The sequence below is a fragment of the Pundamilia nyererei genome, unplaced genomic scaffold (assembly GCF_000239375.1).
Source record: "Pundamilia nyererei isolate P.nyererei 1_Seehausen unplaced genomic scaffold, PunNye1.0 scaffold00038, whole genome shotgun sequence".
Taxonomy (NCBI): Eukaryota; Metazoa; Chordata; class Actinopteri; order Cichliformes; family Cichlidae; genus Pundamilia; species Pundamilia nyererei.
Window position 1 is genome coordinate 2,008,598 of NW_005187439.1, and position 12,478 is coordinate 2,021,075.

The 12,478-nt window shown below is 41.0% G+C and overlaps 1 long non-coding RNA gene across 1 annotated transcript in view; it reads left to right on the plus strand.

The window, feature by feature from the left end:
• LOC102211772 (uncharacterized) overlaps window positions 1-12,478 on the plus strand; it is a 69,002-nt gene that overhangs the window by 39,073 nt on the left and 17,451 nt on the right. Inside the window, exon 3 of the long non-coding RNA XR_311676.1 lies at window positions 2,582-2,688. This is a non-coding gene — a long non-coding RNA (uncharacterized LOC102211772). The remainder of the gene's footprint in view (window positions 1-2,581; window positions 2,689-12,478) is intronic.

Below are 12,478 nucleotides of genomic sequence, written 5' to 3' on the forward strand. Positions count from 1 at the left end.
CAGTCAGATGAGACAGAGATAAATTTGTTTGCCTCAGATGGAGTCCAGCATGTTTGCCGTGAACCTGGCCAGGACTACCACAGAGAAGGCATAGTCCTGGAGGTAGGAGTGTGAGGATATGGGGCTGCTTGAGTGCTAAAGGTGTTGGGGAGATGGTATTTTTATAGATGGGACCATAATTGCCTGTGGATACCAAAGCTGACAAGACACCCAGTCTCCAAGCCTGAAGAAAATATTTCTGCATAATTACAGTCAAGAGCATACTGCCAATATCAGTGACCTCACATGTCATCTGATATAAAGACCTTAGTTGCATGTCAAAGAAACAGGTAGAACAAGGAAACCCAGTTTGGACTGGTTTGTGAGGTCATCAAAAACAAAATCAGTGTTTCTCACAGATTTAGATTGTTTGTGGTGGAGATATGAGCACATGCATATACTCTGCAAAACAGGGGAAGGAACTAATTTCAGGTGCATCAATCACAAATACTATTTGTTGTTGGACTGTTGGACTATTCTTTGAAGATTATCCCTCACCTCAAATAAATGCACCTCAAATAAATTTGCATAGTTGTGGCAGACTTGTGAGGCTAGCTAGAGGTGTTTGCTATGGACCTCATTCTCTCATAGTTTTGCAAATAAGACTTACAAAGCAGTGACACCTGAACCAGCTCTTCTGCTGCTGTAGACTTCGAGGAGGCCTAACAATCCCAGGTCTGCAGAGCAGCAAGGCCGTTGTGAGGCACAGTCCAAGGCAGCGGAGTGGAAATCCAGCCGGCTAACTGATGAGATATTCTCTGAAAACGCAGGTGAATGAATTTGAAAACCATCACAATATAAACCTAGCTTGCAAGCCAGAGACCTGAGATAGGAAGCACTGAGGCTAGCTGCTCGGTAGCAACTGAACTTTCAAAATAAGAGAGCGGGAATCTAGCTCAGATGTTGATCAAAAACAGATATGTAATGTTTCTCCTAAATGGATTAAAAATCATCAGTAAAAAGGTAAAACCAGTCTCCAGATTTGATTGGCTTGCTCTTAATACATTGAGGACAATAAAGATGATCTAGTTTTAAACTATTTGACATTTTCAGGATGTTGCGCGCTGGGCACAATCAAAAACGATGGTTTCACCCTCAATAAACATGAAGCAGTAATTTTGAATAAAATGTAACTGAAGTATAAACTAATGAAAGGTTTATTTATTCAGATAATTAGTCATTAAGGAGAATGTACTTGTGAACTGTGAATGTACAGCAGTCAAATTTGATTTGACCAGATTCCCTTAAATGCAATATTTTACATTGTATTTATGTAACAGAACGACATGAAACATTTACATGTAATTAAACAAGTTAAAGTCATTATTTTAGGCTGATTTGTTTGTTTGTGTATTCTCACATATGTTTCATACTCCATGTGTCATGGTGTCGGCCAACGCCTCTGGAGTTCCAGAGTGTCGAAGAGTTTCACTTGGCAACATTCAGCTCAACTTCAAACTCAAGAAAATATCAGAAAGACAGAGATCTTTTATGTTGCTGGGAAAACAGAATTAATTATCACCATAACAAATGTCTGCTGTCTTCATCTGTGGGTGTATGTGTTTATAAGTGTGCTCGTGTACTTGTGCTTCTGTCCAACGAAGACCGAATTTCAGACATTTGGTGAGAGGACAGCTTTACAAAGTGAGAATATTTTGGATCATCCCCAAGTCTTTGTGAGTCCAAAATGTATAACTTTTTCATTTGCGCCTATCTTTAAGGTTGGTGATACTGAAACGACTAAACGGTGTGTATTTAATGTGGCTGCAGATGCTCTCTGAGAAATGTTGATCAGGTTTGTCAGGTTGCACCTGTCGTGCTGACACTGCCAGTGCTGTCTCAATTCATTTTGTCACTAAATAACATGTAGGATATGAAGATCATTTGGAGATATTTTTATTCCTTAAGCATTTTTGAGCACCCATCTTTTTTGCAGTATACTTTAAGTCTCGTTTTTAAGTACAAACCTAAAATTAAAAGAAAAAAAGTGCAGTTACATCAGCGCCTCTACTGCTGTGTCTATCCTGTATTAACTGTTCATTTTTACTGAAAAATGAATGTTTAAATGCTTAAGCTTACACAAAGGGAGCCTATATCTCCAGGAGTTCATTACCAGATACTCAGAGTTCAGCACATGGAAAGAATCATCTAAAATCCTTTTGGCCGGTTGAGCAGTGGACTGTTCAAAATGTCTTGGGGAGTGACTTCATCCTTCCTGCCACTTTCACACAGTAACCTCTGTTAGCCTTATGAGGATAAGTAAGAATGTGTGTCATATATTGTTGCAGAGGTTATTTTTGGGGTGTTTCAATACTTCCCTACACAGTACAAAAGCAGAACAGGTGATGTGGCTAACACTTTTTGTTCTCACTACTAGCATCAGTCATCCCCAAATTAAATGAATGAAATAAAGAAGGTTAACTGCTGACTGGTCTGTGACTTTAAGCGTAAAGAATGATCAAACTTGCACATCTTTAAAAGTTTGACTAATATAATTTTTTGTGTGTGTCCCTCTTTGGGCTCTCTTCCTCGCTCTTCACAGATCACTAGCAGTCCTCAGCAGCCCCGGCCCCCGTCCCGATGATGTAATTATTTCCCAGCGGCACCTGGGAGCAACGGCCGCCATTCGGAGGCATCGCTCACAGCCAAGTATGCAGATGTTTCTAATTGCTTTCCATTACCAAGAATAACAGCTGTTTATATCTATCAGCAAATAATTCACAAGAGTTCCAGACTGTTAGGATAACATATCCCACCTGGTCACCATCACCGGTTGTCAACAGCCGAGTGCAATGCTTGCCAGGCCTCTTGTTTACTGAATCCCCCGATAAGCTCAGGCTTAGAGTCACCTTCAGCCATCTTGCTTTGCACCTCTCAGGGTTTCCTATTGTATCTTACAGTTCAATCTTTACCGTTCATGACAGCGCGGCTGGTATTGTTCTCACCTTGTAACTCTGTCTGTATGTGTTTATGTGTGTGGTCCTGGTGACATGTACTCTAGCAGCAACTACCACAAAGCCAGTTTAAAGAACTTAAGCACCATGATATGCATATTTCTGACATGTAAATGAAGGTCAGGCATCATTCTATGGGCACCGATTAAAGTTCTCCAGAAGGAGGGCCAATAGCCCAAAAGCTGCCTCTACTGTAATACTAGCGCGGTCCCCAGACCACCTAAGGGGGGTTGACCCCCGCTGCAACAATAGAATCAAAGACAACATTGTCATTTCTTGTAGACAGTATTTAGTTCATTTTGATCAATTTTCTTTTAATTGACCTAACAAAGTATCTTTTTAAGATTCTATTTTGGTGTTTTTATCAATGTTACAGTTTTGATGACATCAGAAATGTTAAATACATAAACAAATGTAAATGTAACAACTATAATTCAAACACTTAACACACGGTTAAGTGTTTGAATTGAGAAATTCAAAGCAAATTCTTGATAATAACACATCAATTTAGTATGCCTAAATGAAAGTATAAACAGAGCGCTCACTACCACAGACCTCTTAAAATTCACTACACCAACAACAGAACAAGGAACACGTTTACAAAAACCCATGAAACAAACGATTCTTTTCTATTATTTTTATTTTGACTTATATGCTCTTGGCATTTGATGTGCAAATATGCTGTTGCACATTTTTTATGTTCTTTGAAGAAAGGGGTGGTCCCAGAACTCATTGTGCTCGTGACCTTTATGATTCGATCTCAGTTATTATCACTCCAAAGAGGGAAGGGGACTATAATTTCTTCTCATCATATTGCACACTTTAATCACGCTCAATTAATTTGAGGTCGTGGGCATTACACATTAACTGTATGTTACAGGCAAGTGGCAAAGTTCAGGGCTGAAAAATGAAGTCCCAAAAACTGCAGTTCCTCCAATGAACACACGAGGCTGACTCAAAAAGCGAGTAACTCCCCCTAATGTTTTTTTTCATGTTAAAATGTCCACATTCACAGTTGTTACAGCCCAACATGTTCCCATCTTCATAACAGCTGGAGAGCAGTTGATTTTATATGTAGGTGTAATGATACAGGTATACCTCACAGATATTATGCTTTGGTGTGTGTGTGGTACAGCCCATGCAAGATTTTGTGATTAATTTGGGGTGATTCAGATTCATGTTTTTTTACTTAACAATAATTAGCAGACTCACTTTTTAATAACAATCCACAATGTATATTCAGGAATAACCATCGTGTGCTCACACACCTTTGAGGACCCAGTTTTGTAGATACTTAGAAATGTGATTGCATAAGGCCTCAGCTTAAAGATGTGCTTTCTGAGTATTTCTCTTTGGAGGGAGCCAGTCAGCAGCTGGTTCCACGTCTTTGCCTGAGTTGTTGTGCTGCCAGAGTGAGCAGACTCGCTGTGACCACGGAGCTGTTTTATTTCTAAAGTGATGACTTAGTCGCATGGTGCTTTAAATATTATTGGCTTTGCAGAACCTCTACCATTTCTCTTCATGGGGCATCGACCTTAATTTAGTCTATCAGTGAAATCAGGGAAGCTCATCGCCATCTCTCCCTTTTACCTCCACGCTGCCTCTCTTTATGCTTCAGACTGTCAAGTAGCCTTCAGCATCCACCTGTGAGTTTAACATGTCTGCCATAATCACGCCCCAGTTTGAAATACATAGAATTTTTATATTTGGGTTCCTTTCAGAATGGAAAGAAAATGGAACAACAGCACTGAAAGCAGTGGCAGTGTCCTGATATACCTTTGGTCTCGTGATGGATTGCCGACTTGCCCAGGATGTACCCCGTCTCTCGCCCTATGTATAGGTAGCTCCTTTAATACTTGCCCATTGCTGTATTTTTACATAAACAAGTGTAAAAGCCCCCCAAATCCAAAAGAGCTAAACATATTTATAGCAGGATGTCACAGATGTTTACATTAAAAACAACATGCTGACTAGAATAGAACACCAGAAATGAAGTCTGCCTTTCAAGCAACAGTCCTGTTGTCCCTCATTTACGGTGTAAAGGCCCAACCCAGTATTGTGTGTGTGCACTGTCTGACATGCTGGCTGTTGGGAATGAGCCATCTGACGGGGAGTGACTGCCAACAAGAGCAGAATGTCATTATGAGTGGAGGCTGCTGCGGGCCTGCCACCATCATAGGGAATTCATCACCACAAGTGATGATGATAATGGACTTTGCTGCAAATGACTTTGGATGAGCAGTGTTTTTGGCAAGCGGCACGGGATCTGACTGGAATTTTTTCTCCGTACCTCAGAAACAGAAGAGAAGGCTACTGGAATTCCAGCTGGGATACGGAGAGGCCGGCAGTAGAAGCGCTGACACTGTAAACATTTAGTAACATTTTGGTTAACTGCAATTTGGTGCAATAAATGAACGTATTAATTGGTTACAAACTACTTTCTTGACCTTAGCCACATGTGTCAGTCATTTTTAACCATTTCCTATGTTTCCTAACGACGTTTCCAGCAACATCGCAAACACTGCTTTGTAACATTTTAATAAATCGAGCTCCATAATTGGCCTTTTCCATCACATTTGCTACACAAAGAGCCCAGGGATTCAAAAATAATTGTCCAACTTTGCCAGAGTGCTCAGAGCAAAACTCATCAAGTGGTAAATTCTAACCGCCTAGCATCGCCTCCACAGGAGAACATAGCTGTGGGGAGGTGAAAAACTGTGACGACTCCATTATGATCTACAGGAAAAGGAAATCTAACGAGGCTGTGGCTCATTATAAAAAGTGACAAACAACAGTTAGTTGGGATCACGGAGGTTTTATCGCAATTCTTTTAGTCAGTCCCTTTCAGTGAGTATGAAATGCCTCATTAAAGCAGCACACTTGAAAGCTTGCACGAATCGATGTGAGATCAAAATGCAGGTTGCCGTCATGAGAGGGGACATTTCATGTGCAAATTAAATATAAGGTGAAACAGCTCGGCGATAGACTGTTAAACACATAATTAGCAGATTCAGCCCCCTTTTTTCATAAATGCAACATTCTGTTCATGCATATTCAAATATGCGCCCTGCGCTGCCATTTTAATTGGTTAAAGAGTTTCAACTGACAACAGAGAGGAGAGTGTGGCGGGTCTTTTCGGCGACACTCTGGACTCGCCTGAAAGAGCCGTCAGTCTGTCTGTCATGCAAAACATCTTTCGGGGTTTGTTTACCAGGCATGCAGTGGAGTGAGTACTCTCTGGCTGCTAATGTGACAGTTGCACTCTGGCTTTCAGTTCAGTGGACATGTTGTTTTGGAGAGAAAGCAGGAGGATGGTACCCAACTTATCTGATTACCGATGATGTACATCACACATCCCCGACCGACTTTGCAGCGAGTCAGCCAGGCGAGAAGGAAAGGATGTTGGATATCTGTAAACAAGGCTTGACTGACGTGGCGGCAGACGATTTGTGAGGCTCAGCTGAAGAACTGTGCCACATGCATGCCACTGAACTGAAGGAGATCAGAGGAAAGGCGGGCACACAGCAAGACAACACGGACCAAATTGGCAGTGCTTTGTCACCTTTGTGTACAGCTTTGTGACACACTTTTGTCTGTTTTTTAAAATACATCACAATGATAGAAAAACTCTGATACATACATTTACAATTTATGCAAAACAGAAAATTACATAACAATACACACATTTAGAGATTAATGTGAAAAGATGACATTGTTAAATGGACGATGAGTTAAGGAATGATGGATAGATACACAAAGCCTTTGTGGTCAAATCTTAGTCATGTTATCCCAAAACCATGTTCCACCCTGAAGTTTTAGGCTTTCCTCTACTGTGTGAATTTAGCCAAAAGAAAAACAAACTTCAGCAATATTAGGTAAAATAATTTGTGAGAGTTTAAAGATGTCTGTTTATAAAGTTTCTCCCCTTCAAATATTTCATTTGAAGTTTTTTGCAAAATTGAATAACTGGGTAATATCATCAGCTTAAGGCTCAGTATGTTCCTCACTAGACCATTAATTGTCCATCAGCTCATGTGTGTAAACTCAAACTCCTCCCTTTATATGATAGCCCTTCCATTCATGCATCCATCCATCTTCTACCATTTATCCGGGCGTAGGTCACAGTATTCTAAGCAGAGATGCTAAGACCTCCTCGGCCATCTCCTCCAGCTCTGCCAGGGAGAAGTAGGGGCATTCACAAGCCAGCTGAGAGCTTGAATCTTTCCAGCATGTCTGCCAAGGCTTGTTCTCCCAGTAGGACAGGCCCAAAGCACCTTACCTGGGAAGCATCCAGGAGACATCCTGGTCAGATCCCCAAAACATCTCATCTGGCTCCTTTTGATGTAGAGATGCAGCTGTACACTGAGCGCCTCCTCGGGCTCCTCACTCTTTGTAAAGGAGAGATGCTGATATTGAAGTCTGCACCTGCAGGAAGAAGTCCTTCCTGCTAAGCAATATTGAGAACTGAAAGCTGGCCAATGAGTCAGCCTCCACAGATGAAAGACATCAAAGCCCCGGGCTAGCTGGTTAGCAACGAGGTAACTTTCGGAATGAAAGCAAGGAGGTTGCCCACCAGTATATTAATTGTGCATGAAACTAAAGAGATCAAAAATAGCAGTCATACATATTTATATTGACTACCTAAATAAAATCTGTGTGTAGGATCAGAGCTTTGTGCTCTGCTGTCTCAATTTAACTGGAAAATTGAATTATACTTTTGCACTCGTATAGTAGAGGAGGCACATCATTATCTAAAATATTATTGTATGTGGAAGAATTAAGAATTAAATTGGCCTAATCCAAAATGGCCAAAAAAGGGACCAAAACCCCAAAGAGCACCAAAAGAGCACTCTCCATGTAATCCTGACTCTTTAACATATAAACATTTCTAGTCTAGAGTGGAAAGGCAACAGTCCCCTCTCTCTGTCATCATGAAAAGCTGAAAATCTCAAATTAAAGCAAACCAAAACTGATCTTAGTGGCACATCTATACATCAGCTACACTTACTGCATTAAAAGCAGTTGTTAGGTGCTTTCTTTCCCTTTTACGTTCCCTCTGATTGTCCCACATACATCCTGTTGCCCTGTGTAACACACGAACAGTATGTTAGAACCTAAATATGCCTGGGTTTATTGGCAGATGTTTTTTCATGTTACTGAGTACAAAGTCATTTCTCTACACCTCTCCTATTGTTATCATTTCATCCATGGGTAACTCGTGATTCATCGTGTACTCTTATTTTTCTCATGGCTAAATAATGCCACAGGGACTGTGCTAACTGTAACCACCCGTAATCTCAATTTGCAATGCATATGTTTCAAAAAGAGCCTCACATTCAGTATACAAACCCCCCCCATGAGCACTGAGGCAGCAACTGTGTATCACAGGTCCATTAATATGCATAGCTTTGCTAAAAGCGCCAAAGTGACCTACATGACAAGGTTCAGTATACACTCCAACTGTGTGCTACACTTGTGGGACTTAGCTGCGTGTGCTACCTTAATTAGTGTCGTCTTGCCACGGATGGCTTTTTTCTGGAGAGGCTGTTGAACTTATCCACACACTTGTAAGCCCAGGTCGGCGTAGGTCACCTAGGTCACTCCGAATACCTGGTCCTCGACAGCTTGGGCACCTCTCCAGTGCCAACAAAATGGTTGCCATTAGCCTGTAGAGGATGACCGCTAACATCCCCATTAGATGCACTTTAAACTCCTGCAGTGTGTCCCAGCCATCCAACAATGACACTCTAGCTCTTCCTGGTAATCCCAGAGGCCCTTCACTGACAGGATGTATCAATTAACAGATTTGTTTGCTTTCCTCTCCCCCGGTCTCATTTGCATAGCAGCCGACTAACGTACCGCTCGAGTTCAAGAGCACTGTTGACATAGTGTTTTCGTTTTTTTCCTCTTTCTCTACAGCAGGCATCAGAAGGGCCAGAAATGAAAAATTACCATACATATTACAACTCGGCTGCTCTGTTGATCCAAAAGTATCCAACAGAAATGGTTTGCAGCACAGGAAGTTACAAGATGTTAGCAACCACTCCAGGGCGAAGCATTGTTGACACTCATTCCTGTTCAGTCTTTGTCAAAGGGGAACTTAGCATTTCCAATGCTAAAGGACAGCTGTTGCTGGCAGGCCTCTTTCTCACTGTTTAAGGCGGTAATCTGTCAGGGCGGTATCATAGCCAGTGTGCTCTACCCCTAGGTGGAAGCAGACAAATGTGGCTCGGGGCTCCATGCATAGCAATGAGGCCAGACAGATGTAAAAATCCACTGTGGTTTTACAGCCTCGGTGCTCTGTGTCTGTTTGCCTGGATCCTCAGCTTCAACCTCTTTGAACACATCCTATCCCATGATGCAACAGTGTTACAAGGGAACATTTATGCTGTTTGAGTGGAGGCCTTCAGCGTGATCCAGAGAGACGGCAAACAACACACATTTAAAGTGTTTTTGTTGTTTTACAGATTCTCATTTAAGCAAGGATATTTTTCGAGACTCGTACTTTTACAGGTTTCTAAACATTTCTGTTACTTTTGTATCCATTTTTCTCTTTCACATAGTCACTTGGATACATTGTTGTGCAATGAAAATGAGGGTATTCATAAACTGAACGCAAATGTAATTCATATCCATTTGCTTGTAAGTGAATAAAAATGACTCATGGGATGGATGGTGAGACAGAGAGCATTTACACACATTGTCAAATTAAAGATAAAACCACAAGCCTTGGGTGCAACATGGTGATCCAGCAGTTTTGCGGGGTCATATTTCTTGCATAGTTTCGGCAATCACTTTGCTGTGGCCTTCAGTCCAAAACCAGAATTATCAAGGTGCTTTTTCTTTAAATTTCCCACCCATTTGGATATTAAGCACTAATTTACCATCAATCCACCATGCAAAAATACCCAGGGTCTATGCTCTCTTCTTTTGTGACTGATCAGCCACTCCTACACAAGTTCATTTCATTGTTGTCTTGTTTTTGTGTGAATTCTGCAGGTTTGGGGGAAAGCAAAAGTAAAAACTATAGTGTGATATTAACTGAAAGCTAACTGTAATTATAATACATGGGAAAATAAACTAAATGTCACCTTGATTGGAATCACCCTCAGTCACCATCTACCAGCACAACCCTACCGCATATCTAGATGTGATCATTTAGGCTTTTTAAAAAGACTGCAGCCTTCAATGTCCACACACATGCAGAGAAACATACACACACTGACAATCCCAAAGATAATTATCTGCACCACTTGCATACTGTTCTCATGATTAGGTGTCAAAGTTCAGTAGCAGATAATGACTGTCACCACACATCATTACCTGCCTGTACAATTTGTGCTTAGTTGGGAATCGGCACACTCGGGCCTAACATATTTAGAAATGTCAATCACATTGAACTAGCAGGGAAGCGGGAACCAAATGTAAACACAGGGAGTATTTTTTGACACCTCACATAAGGGCGCAAGGCAAATTAGTCAGGAAATGACGCCGTAAATATGGAGTCTATCCCATTGCTTAATTTAGCTAAATATGCTAAGGTCTTCTTAATTATAACCACAGCAATTTCCATCACGGCTGCTGCTAGTTTAACTGCAGCATCTTGCAAATCACTAAATTGCAAACTTTTCTTTTTCCAAACAAGCCTGCAACTATGTTGATGTCTATAATTAACATATTTTTTCTAATCTGACAGAAATTCCTGGACAACAACCAGAAGCCCTTGTAGCTGCCTGAGTAAAAATATAGAAAGCTGAAGTCTTTTTCTACATATCCCATCTGCCTCGGTATCCATCATGTGAATATGTGACTTCTTTAATGGTTTTGAATAGATTGAATTAGATGGATGCAAACATGTACGGTGTGCGAGAGCTACTCAAAGCCTAAAAATGGAAAAAACTATTCTATTAGATATACTTTGTATTCTTAGGAGTTTATTCTGTCTGATGGTGTGCAGGATACTGAGAAAAACATAAGGCAGTACAGCATAAACGGTCATATCTCCCTATGGTTGTCTTTGCGTTTAGCAGATTACATATTTACAGGACATGGGTGATAAGTTAAACACAGAGTGTTTTTGTTTATAGCATGTTGAGGCACCACTTTCAAATGGTTTTGGACAACATTAGAATTTTTGCTACTGCCATGCTAGCATGTTGAGACAGAAGTTACCATATTTAGAGAGGGTTTCATGCTAAGTTGTTAGCTAAGGCTTTTAAGTTTGGGTAGCAACAGTGTTGGGGTCATTACTCAGAAAATGTAATGGATTACACGTTGCTCGTTAGTTTTCTTAAAAATGTTCCATATGTCACATAATTAGTCTGTTATCAAGACGAAACAGAAGCCAGGTGGACTTCCTCCATCTGTGCCACAACAATGAGTTCTCTTTCAGTATCACTTAGATCAGCGGTCTCCAACCTTTTTTGCGCCACGGACCGGTTTATGCCCGACAATATTTTCACGGACCGGCCTTTAAGGTGTCGCGGATAAATATAACAAAATAAAACTAGTACCGGTACCGAAAAAAAGAAGGTTTATTCATAACACACGTGAAAAGACCCAGGAAAACAGAGTTAACGATAAAAACGATACCAAAATAACGCTGAAAACCGATAAAAACCCTGAAAACCACACATTTCACAGCTGAGCCTCAACCAAACGACTCACGGACCGGTCCGAGGCCCGGGGGTTGGGGACCGCTGACTTAGATCATTTCCTGTCACCATCTTAATTCAAAATAATCTCGTCTTCTTGCCTTTTTCTAAATACATGTCACACAACATGATAAAACTGCATCATCGCACCATGCAGTGCTCCTGTGTGGAAGCATCTGCATTGTTGTGTTTATCCTGGGTTTTCTTTTAATTAGTCACCCGTCTGTGAAAGCTGTTCATTCATGCAGTTCTGCTCTGCATGTCAGGGTAACTTTAAATGAAGCAAATAAGAAAACTCTGCAACTCTGTCTGAGGTTTGGAGAGAAAAAATGCGACTATAGGTGAGGCTGCACCCGCACACACCCAGTTCAGTTGACACATCTCAAAAGAACCCATTAGAGGCCCAGTGTATAAAATGAAGATGGACTACTGTAAGTGACAACGTGAATCATGGGGGCATATAAAGCAGCCTCTCAGCCGAATGCTAATGATTAATGAGGCACGTGGGTAAACCTAGCTGCACATTGCTTCTTCTCCCACGTGCAGTTGCCATCTGCAATAAAATGTTCTCTTAAAGTTTGAAAAGTAAAAAAAAAAAAATCTGGATTGTAGATCTTTAAACCAGCAATCCATGGCTGACAACTATAGAGGCGTTTTGAGACAGCTTTGGGGTGCTGTAATATTTATTTATTTATTTATTTAAAGAACCTTGAGGTGCATATTGAGTCTCTTCATCTTGGCTGAATCCCCAAAGAGTTCCTAGTTTTATGGTGCAAGTCACACATAGTGTGTTTTCAAGCCTCTTATCAACACTTCAGATTAGCAGGCCTG